This window comes from Nanorana parkeri, unplaced genomic scaffold (assembly GCF_000935625.1).
Source record: "Nanorana parkeri isolate BGI_ZX_2015 unplaced genomic scaffold, ASM93562v1 scaffold263, whole genome shotgun sequence".
Taxonomy (NCBI): Eukaryota; Metazoa; Chordata; class Amphibia; order Anura; family Dicroglossidae; genus Nanorana; species Nanorana parkeri.
Window position 1 is genome coordinate 833163 of NW_017306531.1, and position 13852 is coordinate 847014.

Below are 13852 nucleotides of genomic sequence, written 5' to 3' on the forward strand. Positions count from 1 at the left end.
TATGGTACTGATTGTGTCTGTGCTGACATGTTTCTGGCAGTGTCGGTATGGTACTGATTGCGTCTCTGCTGACATGTTTCTAGCTGTGTCGGTATGGTACTGATTGCGTCTGTGCTGACATATTTCTGGCTGTGTCGGTATGGTACTGATTGCATCTCTGCTGACATGTTTCTAGCTGTGTCGGTATGGTACTGACACAGGCAGAGACATGTCAGCACAGATGCAATCAGTACCATACTGACACAGGCAGAGACATGTCAGCACAGATGCAATCAGTACCATACTGACACAGGCAGAGACATGTCAGCACAGATGCAATCAGTACCATACTGACACAGGCAGAGACATGTCAGCACAGATGCAATCAGTACCATACTGACACAGGCAGAGACATGTCAGCACAGATGCAATCAGTACCATACTGACACAGGCAGAGACATGTCAGCACAGATGCAATCAGTACCATACTGACACAGGCAGAGACATGTCAGCACAGATGCAATCAGTACCATACTGACACAGGCAGAGACATGTCAGCACAGATGCAATCAGTACCATACTGACACAGGCAGAGACATGTCAGCACAGATGCAATCAGTACCATACTGACACAGGCAGAGACATGTCAGCACAGATGCAATCAGTACCATACTGACACAGGCAGAGACATGTCAGCACAGATGCAATCAGTACCATACTGACACAGGCAGAGACATGTCAGCACAGATGCAATCAGTACCATACTGACACAGGCAGAGACATGTCAGCACAGATGCAATCAGTACCATACTGACACAGGCAGAGACATGTCAGCACAGATGCAATCAGTACCATACTGACACAGGCAGAGACATGTCAGCACAGATGCAATCAGTACCATACTGACACAGGCAGAGACATGTCAGCACAGATGCAATCAGTACCATACTGACACAGGCAGAGACATGTCAGCACAGATGCAATCAGTACCATACTGACACAGGCAGAGACATGTCAGCACAGATGCAATCAGTACCATACTGACACAGGCAGAGACATGTCAGCACAGATGCAATCAGTACCATACTGACACAGGCAGAGACATGTCAGCACAGATGCAATCAGTACCATACTGACACAGGCAGAGACATGTCAGCACAGATGCAATCAGTACCATACTGACACAGGCAGAGACATGTCAGCACAGATGCAATCAGTACCATACTGACACAGGCAGAGACATGTCAGCACAGATGCAATCAGTACCATACTGACACAGGCAGAGACATGTCAGCACAGATGCAATCAGTACCATACTGACACAGGCAGAGACATGTCAGCACAGATGCAATCAGTACCATACTGACACAGGCAGAGACATGTCAGCACAGATGCAATCAGTACCATACTGACACAGGCAGAGACATGTCAGCACAGATGCAATCAGTACCATACTGACACAGGCAGAGACATGTCAGCACAGATGCAATCAGTACCATACTGACACAGGCAGAGACATGTCAGCACAGATGCAATCAGTACCATACTGACACAGGCAGAGACATGTCAGCACAGATGCAATCAGTACCATACTGACACAGGCAGAGACATGTCAGCACAGATGCAATCAGTACCATACTGACACAGGCAGAGACATGTCAGCACAGATGCAATCAGTACCATACTGACACAGGCAGAGACATGTCAGCACAGATGCAATCAGTACCATACTGACACAGGCAGAGACATGTCAGCACAGATGCAATCAGTACCATACTGACACAGGCAGAGACATGTCAGCACAGATGCAATCAGTACCATACTGACACAGGCAGAGACATGTCAGCACAGATGCAATCAGTACCATACTGACACAGGCAGAGACATGTCAGCACAGATGCAATCAGTACCATACTGACACAGGCAGAGACATGTCAGCACAGATGCAATCAGTACCATACTGACACAGGCAGAGACATGTCAGCACAGATGCAATCAGTACCATACTGACACAGGCAGAGACATGTCAGCACAGATGCAATCAGTACCATACTGACACAGGCAGAGACATGTCAGCACAGATGCAATCAGTACCATACTGACACAGGCAGAGACATGTCAGCACAGACGCAATCAGTACTGATTGCGTCTCTGCTGACATGTTTCTGGCTGTGTCAATATGGTACTGATTGCGTCTGTGCTGACATGTTTCTGGCTGTGTCGGTATGCTACTGATTGCATCTCTGCTCACATGTTTCTGGTTGTGTCGGTATGGTACTGATTGTGTCTGTGCTGACATGTTTCTGGCTGTGTCGGTATGGTACTGATTGTGTCTGTGCTGACATGTTTCTGGTTGTGTCGGTATGGTACTGATTGTGTCTGTGATGACATATTTCTGCCTGTGTCAGTATGGTACTGATTGTGTCTGTGCTGACATGTTTCTGGCTGTGTCAGTATGGTACTGATTGCGTCTGTGCTGACATGTTTCTGGTTGTGTCGGTATGGTACTGATTTTGTCTGTGCTGACATGTTTCTGGCTGTGTCAGTATGGTACTGATTTGCATCTGTGCTGACATGTTTCTGGCTGTGTTGGTATGGTACTGATTGTGTCTGTGCTGACATATTTCTGCCTGTGTCAGTATGGTACTGATTGTGTCTGTGCTGACATGTTTCTGGTTGTGTCGGTATGGTACTGATTGTGTCTGTGCTGACATGTTTCTGGTTGTGTCGGTATGGTACTGATTGTGTCTGTGCTGACATGTTTCTGGCTGTGTCGGTATGGTACTGATTGTGTCTGTGCTGACATGTTTTGGTTGTGTCGGTATGGTACTGATTGTGTCTGTGCTGACATGTTTCTGGTTGTGTCGGTATGGTACTGATTTTGTCTGTGCTGACATGTTTCTGGTTGTGTCGGTATGGTACTGATTGTGTCTGTGCTGACAGGTTTCTGGCTGTGTCGGTATGGTACTGATTGCGTCTGTGCTGACAGGTTTCTGGTTGTGTCGGTATGGTACTGATTGTGTCTGTGCTGACAGGTTTCTGGCTGTGTCGGTATGGTACTGATTGCGTCTGTGCTGGCATGTTTCTGGGAGATATCTGGGAGAATCACCACATCTAGCAGCTAATCTGCCAGGCCTAATACCACAAGTTTTTTTTATTATTAAAAATTGGTTTGATATTTCCCTCCGCTGTTTTGTTAGCTAAAGATGTACAATATATGAATTACCAAAAATGTGCTGCATTCACAGTAAGTGATTGTAAAGAGTTCTGTGTTTGCTTAAAGACTTGACAAAAGCCCATTGTATGTATAATCACTAAAAGCTTCTTTTCAGCTAAGTCTTCTTTTGTAGATTTTTCTAATATCTGCAAAATAGCCCCCGGTTCTACGTTTACAGCTTTTTCATAATATATCGCTTGCATAATTCTTTAATGTAGTTTATGTAATTTTGACCTGGCTTTTAGCTATAGGAATCCTGTCTATCTATCTATCTATCTATCTATCTATCTATCTATCTATCTATCTATCTATCTATCTATCTCAACTTAATTAAAAAGAGACAAACCAAGAACTTTTGGTGTGTGTGTGTCACCTTGGTTTTCCTATATACACATGCAGGGTTTATGGCTGATGTGGGGATTTTCTCAGAATCTTAGAAAGCTATTGTAGTGCTATCCCCTGAAGAAACTGCTGGATTTTATGGCCCAATCTATCTATCTATCTATCTATCTATCTCAACTTAATTAAAAAGAGACAAACCAAGAACTTTTGGTGTGTGTGTGTCACCTTGGTTTTCCTATATACACATGCAGGGTTTATGGCTGATGTGGGGATTTTCTCAGAATCTTAGAAAGCTATTGTAGTGCTATCCCCTGAAGAAACTGCTGGATTTTATGGCCCCTCTTCAGAGTTCTACTGATGATTTATCAGTTACCTGCACACAAACACTCACTGGCCCACTGAGGGGAACCAACAAACAGACTTCCACTCTAATTCTTCTTTAAGAGTTAAAAAGTTTAAGAGAGTGTGTAAGGGACTGTCTTGATTTACAGTGTTATCTTAAAAATTATACTTTGAAAGCATGGAGCAGTGTGTTTTTTGCATAGAGACCACATCTAAAATATGAAGGGCAACAGGATCATCGACTTTAAATCACAGATGAACTTAAAGTAAACCTATGACCAGCCGTAATAAGCAAAAGTGCTACTGAGGTAAATAGTCGACATCTCCAGATACTTTACTAGTAGTACACCCCTTGAACATAAATACTGATGTGAAATGATAAGCAAATAGCAACCACCCCATCCCCTCCCACCACATTAGTGAGTGAAGCCATCTATCGCGGCGGTTGCCCCAGGCCCAGTCATTGTTGTGGGGCCCAAAGCAGCTGCCCCTTGAGCCCACAAAACATACACATGCAGTGCCAGGACCAGACTGCCCATGGCTCTTCCCCTCCAAACTACAATTCCCATGCTGACTGAGATGCGGAACCTGGGGGATCTGTTGGAGGTGCACAGCACAGAGGAGATCCAGGCCCTGGAGAGGAAGGGATGGAGCAGAAGAAAGAGGAGCTGAGGCAGATGGTCAAAGAGGTACTGAGGTGTGATCAAGGTGGCCGATACTATCGAGGAGATGAGGAGTGCCAAGCAGGTGGTGGGAGCCATGAGGGGCCTGGAGACCTTCTGTGGGGGGCTGAGGGCCAAATCCGACCCGGTACATATTGAGGTATGTGCCCCTCTTTCCCCTGGTCCGGCCCCAATACACACATTCATCCACATCATACGGAGACAAAGCTGATTTACCAAGACTTACAATACTATAACACTAGCACAATTATGATCATAATTATAGAAGTTAAATCAAAAGCAATTTAACACAATCAGAAACAGAAACAATCAGTGGCATAATAACATGCCTGCAGGGGTTCAATCAGTACTATAACGACACAACCAGAAATATGTAGTGCAGCCAGCACTCCACTGACAAGGCACTGTCATTATAAATGCAGAATAGTATACAGTAATATAGTGACATGGAAAAGGGACCATGGTGCCCTAGCCGTGTCCTAGGTGGCCTAGGCTGAAATCTAGGCCTGGTGGGAAGGGGTGGGCCAGAGACAGGTTTGCTCAAATTATTTTTGTATTAAAGTCTCTTGTGCAATTCAGAGCTCACAGTCTGTACAAGTGGAGTTTAAATAATTTCGTATGTTGTTTCTTTTCTTGATTTCTGTTCATTAAATGTTGCCTATTATGAGATTTAGATGGGAGAAATGGCAAAGCCAAGGTGTGATCTTTCATGACTCTTCCCAGATTTCAGTAGATGAGAAGTCATCACTCCTACTTAAAGATAATAAGCAAGAAATGAAACAAAAAATAGAATATAGGCATATATATATGTACATAGAGAAATGGTATATCTTTATATAATTGATATTAATACTACAGCTTCTCTCAATCTGATCGTTGCTTGGTAAATGGAACATTGCACCTATAATGCTGATCATGCAATGATGTGTCAATCAAGTACACAGAATATAGGTCTTTCTCTCATCTCCCTGTCATGTAGAATGATTTTGATCAGCATGTGTTTTAGAAGTGCTGAACTGTGCTGTTTGAGTACAGTTATGGATGATTGGAGATCTCTTAGAATGAACATTCACAGCAAGCTGTAATGTGATAATATGAACAGACATGATAACAGGAATGGCCAGAACAATCAATTGGCTAGGGCTCAAGTACAGGATTTATTACACTGTACAGCTTCTCGGCGCGCAGCTCCTAGCAATGCATGAGTGACAGGTTCATAAACCGGCTCCCGCTAGGACATCTTACCTCCTCTCCTGTGCAAGCTGAACTTGTGACAGCTCCTTTGTTTTTATGTCTAATATCTGCAGGAAGCACACAGAGATCAGGAAATAAGAACAGTGGGAAATACTACACAATTTTCACAAGGGTCACTTCAAGACCCTTACATATGTCCATGGTTGCACTGTATGCTGGAACAGGATACATTTATGTTTTACCAATATCGTATGAAGATCTGAGCATAACAGATTGTTATATTCTAAGTTGTATCTGTATTGTAGACATTATTATTTGTGATGCATTTTATATAGACGTAATATTTGTTATAATTATTTGTACTTCTAAGTTTACATATATAAACAATTTATTTATAGCATATATGAACTATAAATAATTACCAATAAATCTGAAACACTGAAATACTGAACATCTAAAGTCAGCCTGTCTATAACTTCTGACATCATTAGTCTAAATCTAATCAGTTATTGGATTGTACTGGCTGGCGCTCTACATTCTTTAAATGAGGTTTTAAATTTTCAATTCATCTTAATTTAAATTAATTTATGTTTTACACTAGCACTTTTTCTTTATTTAAAAAAAAAAAAATTAAAAAAGGGAATTATAGCATTTTAGAGTTTCCTTCTATTATAGCCTGCAGAAGCCATGCAAAAAGCAGGAGACTGTGCACTTGTTTGTAACAATGTGCAACAAATTAAAGCCACAGATTTCCTAATCCTTACACATATTTAACTCACTGTTATCACAGTTCATAATAAAGCTAATGTTCATCCATATAACCCTTGTGCTTTATTTAACATCTCATGTCAAAGTGTTATTAAACCCAAACTTCAAAAATGAATATCCCATTGCAACATGTTTTCTTGTTTGGTATTCCAATTTAGCACAGATCATTTTTTTTGTTATTTCTACCAGCACTTCTGTTTTTGTGGTGGCTTCTACTAACGCTAAGGATCCATTGCTGCGTGTGTGCTCCCCCCATGGACTGCACTGCTGCATCCAGCCACTCTGTGTGCCGACCGCCACACACACACAAGCAGCACAAAGAGGCTGACTTTGTATGTGTTGTATGTTCCAGCCACCTCACGCCCACTCCCTCCCCCTTCCCCCGCTATAAATGACACTTCTGCACGTCAGGTGGAAAGACCAGGAGAAATTCTCAGTAATTAGTTGCACGTGCTAATGCATGTGAGAGATGAAGGGAAAACTAGTTCTGCTGGTTGGTAAGGGCTTCCTAACCGAAAGCTAGGCAAACGTGCACAGAGGCTCTGGAGATGCCTTTCTGTGTCTGTATGTTTGTGGAAACATACAACTTAGCACACACAAGGGTGACTCCATAGGACTCTGCAAGCGAATGGAGCGACCCTAAAACAGGATATCAGGGCCAGTGCCCAGGGGATCAGCTGATTCTGCAGGAAGGAGCAGAATGCATTGTAAGTGATGTCATCAGCATTTGAAAAAGCTTAAAAATATTTTGACTTTAATGTCATTTAAATACTACTTCATGTAACCATGAGAAAGACTAGAGTAAAAATAAATGTTAGGGGCAGATTAAAAAACAGCAACGTAAACATAAATAAATTAAGTGTACATTCGGGGAGCTGTCATTACTTTTGCAACACAGACCGGGAATCAATTGTCATTTTGATATGTAGGTTCCAGTCTGTGTTTTAAGAGTGCTCACAGCAGTTCCTATAAATTAAAGAACTCCCTTGCAGTGGAGCTACCCCCACACTGCAAGGGTTAACTGCTCGTTTGTGTCGAGGCTAAATAAACAACCCAAAGATATACTTACCCAAAGCTCTGAGCCGGCTTCTTCTTAGATTGGTCCTTCAAACGTCTCTCTTTCCCTCCTCTGCAGCGGCCTGTAAATCATCCATGTCTATACACAGTGTATAGACCTCAGGACACTGAGGAAGAATACAATGCTGATGAGAGGGGGAGACAGCCGGGAGGGAGCTCCGTGACAGGTGGGCGGCTTGGAGCTTTGGGTGAGTATAACTTTGTTATTTTAGCCCCTAGACACAAACTACCTTTTAACCCTTGCAGTGCAGGGGTAGCCTCACTGCAAGGGTTAATAATAAAATTCCTGGAGTTCTTCTTTAAACCCTGCAAACAAACACTATTTGGAGGGTTTGCTTAAAAAATACATTGTAACAATATTATTGTTACAGTGTATTTTTATATTGTTTCCTTTACGTGCATATTAAATCAGTTTTTACATAATGTAAGTTAAGGAAACCTAGCGAGCTTTTAACCCCCTTTTAGCCTTAAATTAACCCTAATCGGCCCTAATTTAGTTCTTCCTTCCCTTTTCCCTGTAGAAATGTTTTCCCTGCGCCTTATTATTTGAATTTCTTACTCATCATATAAAGGGCCCGGTCACACTTGTGCCTTTTGCAATAATGTGTGTTTCCACAACACATCACTTGATTGGTGTACAGTGCATTATGGTGCCATTCATTGTAAATGAAACCCCAATGCCCATACAGCACAACCCACCACAGCACACTACAGCACATTTATATGGTACGTGGTGCTCTGTGCTGCTGAAAGAGGCTCATATAGATTTCTCATCCATTGTGGTGCACTGCAGTGTGTTGTACCCTACTTTAGTAGGCATTGGTATGAAAGCCTTTAAGTGACACTAAATTCAGGAGTTAAATCTGAAAAATGCATTCAAGTACCCTAACTATTAACAAATAACAATGCTGTTTTTGGAGGCAACGAAGGCTTTTTTTTTTTTTTTATAAAAGCCTTTTCATAAAAGCCTTGCAAAAAATATTTTATTTGCAATTTCTAGACAAAAATACATTAAAAAAACAAAATTTTTTTTTATAATATGACCAGTTTTAAAAAAAGACAAAAGAGGGGCTCCATGAGACCCTGCAAAGAAAAGAAGCCACCCTAAAACGGGATATCAAGACCAGTGCTCAGGGGACCAGCTGATTCTGCAAGAAACTAAAACTTTTAAACATCAAGGAGTCACATTCATTGTAAGTGATTTCATCAGAATTTGAATAGCTTAAAGACCTTTTGACTTTAAAATCATTTGAAGTTCTCTTTCCAATCTAAAAATAGTTCTATTACTATGGGGCAGGGGGCAGGTTATAATTTTTCTTTACATAATAAAAGTGAAAAACGTAGTGGGAGATATCTGTTCTTTGTCCTCTGGAAATAGAGAGTTATTTAAAGAAGGAGCATGGAAATAAACACTGCCATTTACTATGAATTAAACAATCTTTCTCTTGGATGAGTTCTAGAATCTGCTTGTTGTAAGTATGAATTCAAACCATAAGTTAACGGGGATAGTGTTTGGATTTGCACAGTCCGCTTTATCTTCTTTAGCACCAGTGCGTACATTTCCCCCTTTGATGTCAGTAATTAAAAAATCATAAGAATGGTTACTGCACATCCAACTGTTTAACATAAAATAAATGCCTGTGTGTTACATCCGTTTATAGATAACCAGTGACAGGATGACTGAAATCTGTGAGTCTAATACCCTGGCCAGTGTTATGGGAAGATTATGTAATCATGTCCTATTCATACTGTGAGGTATTCAGCTCATGAGCTTTTATACCAGCAGTAAGCTTTTCACTTAAAGCAGAACATTTCTGTTCTGATCATTCTGGTGTAAAAATGGTCTATACTTTAACCATTTAAAGCCTTGGTTCTCAACTGGTGGGTCATGACCCAAAAGTGGGTCGCGACCCTGTGTTCAGTGGGTCGCCGCATGCCTGACACTTTTCTAGGTGAGAGGCTCCTCTGCCTCCCCCTAGCGCAGCACTGTCCATTCTTACAACGAGCAGCCATTCAAAATATGCTGCCCGGCGCCGAGTGTCGATTGAGGTGGGGTGGGCTGGGGGTATGGCAGAAAGGGAGCTCCATCCATACGTGTATTGATTACTGCTCCCTCGTGTGTCCTGTAGAGGTACCTGGACTGGAGTGACATCACATTCTGGCTCCTGGCACCTCTAGAGGCACGCATGGGAGCTATACAAGCAATGCATATATGGATGGCGCTCCGTCACAGCAAAGCAGTCCATACTGCCATACATTCCACTCCAGTGTGACTTGGGCCGCGACTTAATGACCGAGGACAAATGTGGGTCCTGAGGTTACACAGTTTAAGAACCACTGATTTAAAGTATACCGTGTTTCCCCGAAAGTAAGACCTACCCCGAAAATAAGACCTAGTGTCTTATTTCGTGCAAAAAAAAAAAATAAGACAGTGTCTTATTTTTGGGGAAACACGGTAGCTACTTTACCAAAGATGCTCATCCATCCTGTGAGTGTTAAAGAAGAACACCGGGCAAAACTTTGCTTAATCCTTCAAGTGGGGCTACCCTGCGCTGCAAGTGTTAACTGCTCCTTTTTGTCTATTAATAAAAGTTTTGCCTGGAGTTCTTTAAATTCATCTAATTTGTCTATTATAATCTATTATCACATTCAGGAGATCTTTTCAAACTATTTCAAGTATAAAATAGAGAAGGGTTAAATCTAACCTCTGGGCTTTACTCAACCCCTAATGAACTAAGTTCGTTTTTAATAAAATCCTAAACTAAAAGCCCCAACTACCTTAATCTCTGATCACATCACGCACCGCGTCTTGGGTTTTCTAACTGCAGAGGAAGAGGCTCCTTCTTTGGGTGTCCACATCAGTGCCTGGCTGACATGGACACAACCTATGAGCTATCCAGAAGTGGGTTTCGGCACAAAGACCTACGACCATCCAGCACAGGCACTGCAGTGCTGGATCTACTGGTTGTAGTTGTCACTACTGGAGGCAGCAGCGGTGAGGGAAACCGATGGCGTACTAAAACATCTAAAAGAGAAAAAAAAATGTAAGCTAAATAAGTGAGGGTGGTGCGAGGGATAGATAGGAGGGAGGGTGGAGAGTTTTGCTTTCCCCAGACCAGGATTTTAACACTTCCACACCATTCAAATCTAACAAATGAGGATATCAGTATATCAGGGCCCCCTTCCCTGTGTGAAGGAGTACAGGGTGCCCCTTGTTATTCAGAAAAAAATGAAGATGTATGAGCGGCGCTACCACCACCATGGCGACCACGATGCTACCCCACCACTACTTGCATTGCAAATGACAGATCATCACCGGTTTCTGTATGCAAACAAGCCAGCAGCGATCCTGTGTGAAGTAATTGCCAAATATGATCATGAAGATAGCGCTACAGCCGCTAAATGACACTTCCAGCTGATAAATATTTACAAACATCAGCCGGTGGTGCAGGCAAGCGAACTAGCCAGATATGGTTGACTGTGGTTTACACTCATGTTGGACCTGAACTCAAAGCTTATTGCTACTCATGATAGCTTTACTTTAAACAACAATTTGCATATTGTCTCTCATGCTATTTTCTTACTTAAATCACACTAGATTGAAACAAATGTTTGCTGAAATACTAATAAACACACAACCGTTATGCAGTCTATCGTTGGGAGAAATACAAATCAGTGAATAGCAACACTGCCCCCTTGAGGTCCATGTGTCAACTACGGATGTTAAAACTACAAATGAATTGTTCATTCCTTAAGCTGCCCTGTGGGTGCAAGTCAGCAGATAAATGGGGCAGGGAAAACAATTGATTTTTCAAAAGAAACTAATAAATATAGGCAGACTGCCGAGACCAATACGTTGCTCTGCCAATTACTGAATCTAGTTTTACAATTTAGCTTGAAATCCTTTCATTTTGAAATATTATAGGTGCAAGGGCTTATTTCTATTACCAACATTTTATTATTAGAAGAAATAATACTGTTTTTTTGTGACTGAATAAAACCAGAAGATTGATCCCTGCATATGAGAAGGTGATAGCTGTCCACTATTTCCACTTTGCCCTTGGGCAAGAGTCCAGGCCTTGATTGTTTCATGGCTACTTTTTACAAGCAATTTACAGACACACTCTCACTAATACTTGAACACCGTTAACATATCCCCTACATTTCACTTCCCTACCCAGAACCAAGATGCCCACATTTCCCTAATTCAGAAAGAAGGTGAGGACACCTTGCAATGGGTTAGTTATCACTCAATATCTCTCATTAATATAAACTTCAACGAATTCACCAAACTAATTTCTAATAGACTACAGTCCTATATTCCTTCCCTTATTCACATGAAGCAGGAAAGCTTCCTCCCCTCTCTAGAAGTGCATGACAATGCAATCCAAACAATTTCCCTCATGAACTATAGATATAGAAAACATAATCAACCGTAATGTCATATCTGTCGGCACTGAGACCGCTTTGACTGGAAATCTCTGTCCACCACCTTGTAACAGATTGTTGTTCCGCCTTCTCCTAAACAGGATTAAGCCTTATACAACAGTTCCTCGACATGTAGCCTCATCATATTTTTAGATCCAGTTGCCATTCGTAATGAGGCAAGGATGCCCTCTTTCTCCTTTCTTTTATATGTTAGCAATGGAACACTTTGCTGGAGCAATACAAGTAGACTCCACCATCCAGGACCTCCAGACACAGGGACAACACTGTTGAGCAAGTCTCTATGTGGACGACATATTCCTTTATGTGTGCAATCCCAGAGTAGCCTTCCCCTCTATATAGAAAGATTTGGTCAACTGAGCAACTTTAATGTGAATACCCATAAATCAGTAGTGCAACTCTTACTATCACCTCTGCTCAACAACGTTTCCCATTCTCCTCCTTTCCCTTTCAGTGGGCCAATGATTCGACTAAATATCTATGAGTACATACTGTATATTCACAGATCTTTGTAGATTTTGTTAACTTATTTACACTCCACTCTTTCAGCAAGCTTTACATAGATAAAGAATGGTCCTCTAAAACAGTGGTTCTCAACCTGTGTAACCTCAGGACCCACATTTGTCCTTGGTCATTAAGTGGTGCTCTGATCTGGTACATTTGGGCCCACTCCTCTTTCCACCTGCGGTACAACATATTAGTTCATGTTAAACAGTCAGGGGGCTTAGGTCTCCCTCACTTTGAACTATGCACTGCACTACTATTGCATGTTATTGATTGGATATTCCATGTAAAGACAATCTGTGGGTAAGATTGGAGACATACACCCTTATTTTGGGCTCATCCCTTTTAATGCCTCCCCCTAATCAGCTTACCCCCTCTTGCAGATGTGGGCCTTACTGCTCCAAAACTCCCATCTATATTCTTATTATTACATAGTATTTATATAGCGCCAACAGTTTGTGCAGTGCTTTACAATGTAGGAAGACATAATTACAATACAATTCAAGACAAGATGGTAAGAAGGGCCCTGCCTCTGGGGGCTTACAATCTAAAAGAGGAGGGGGAAGTGATACATGAGGAGGGAGCTGTGTGGGGATGAATTGTTTGAGAACGTGATGGTTCAGTGGTTAGGTTGAGGTGGAATAGGCTTCCCTGAAGAGATGAGTCTTTAGGGAACGCCTAAAGGCAGTTAAGGTGGTAGATAGACGGACCAGTTGGGGTAAAGAGTTCCAGAGGATGGGAGAGACTCTAGAGAAGTCCTAGAGGTGAGTATGCGAGGAGTTGACAAGGGAGCTGGAAAGCAGGAGGTCTTGGGAAGAGCGCAGTGGAAGGTTAGGGTGATATTTTGAGACTGGTCTGAGATATATCCAGGGGCAGAGTTGTGGATGTCTTTGTAAGTCATTGTTAATATTTTGAATTTTATCCTCTGGGCGAGTGGAAGCCAGTGGAGGGATTGGCAGAGGGGGGATGCAGACACTGAGCGGTTGATCAGGTGAATGAGTCTGTTGGCCCCATAATACCTTTACTGGAAAACACAGTGTTACCACCAGGCCTTCATGCAACAACTTTCTTGTGCTGGCCAGTAGAGGTCTATCTCAGATAACCAAGGCACTGGGGGGAGGGTGGGTAATGCAGGTCCACCCTAATCCCCCCATTAAAAAATGGATCACAGAAATTACTCAGCTACAATGCATGAAGGAAATTACAACATTGTTACATGACAGATTTGAACAATATATTTCCATTTTCCCAAGATCAGACACTAACCCCCCGCCCCTCCCCAGCATTGGCACCTAATCAC

General features: G+C 42.2%; 1 protein-coding gene across 5 annotated transcripts in view; it reads left to right on the forward strand.

Annotated features, from left to right (window-relative positions):
* The window catches only part of KCNAB1 (potassium voltage-gated channel subfamily A member regulatory beta subunit 1), a 281028-nt gene that overhangs the window by 249382 nt on the left and 17794 nt on the right, over positions 1-13852 (forward strand). The gene's annotated exons all lie outside the window — the stretch shown is intronic.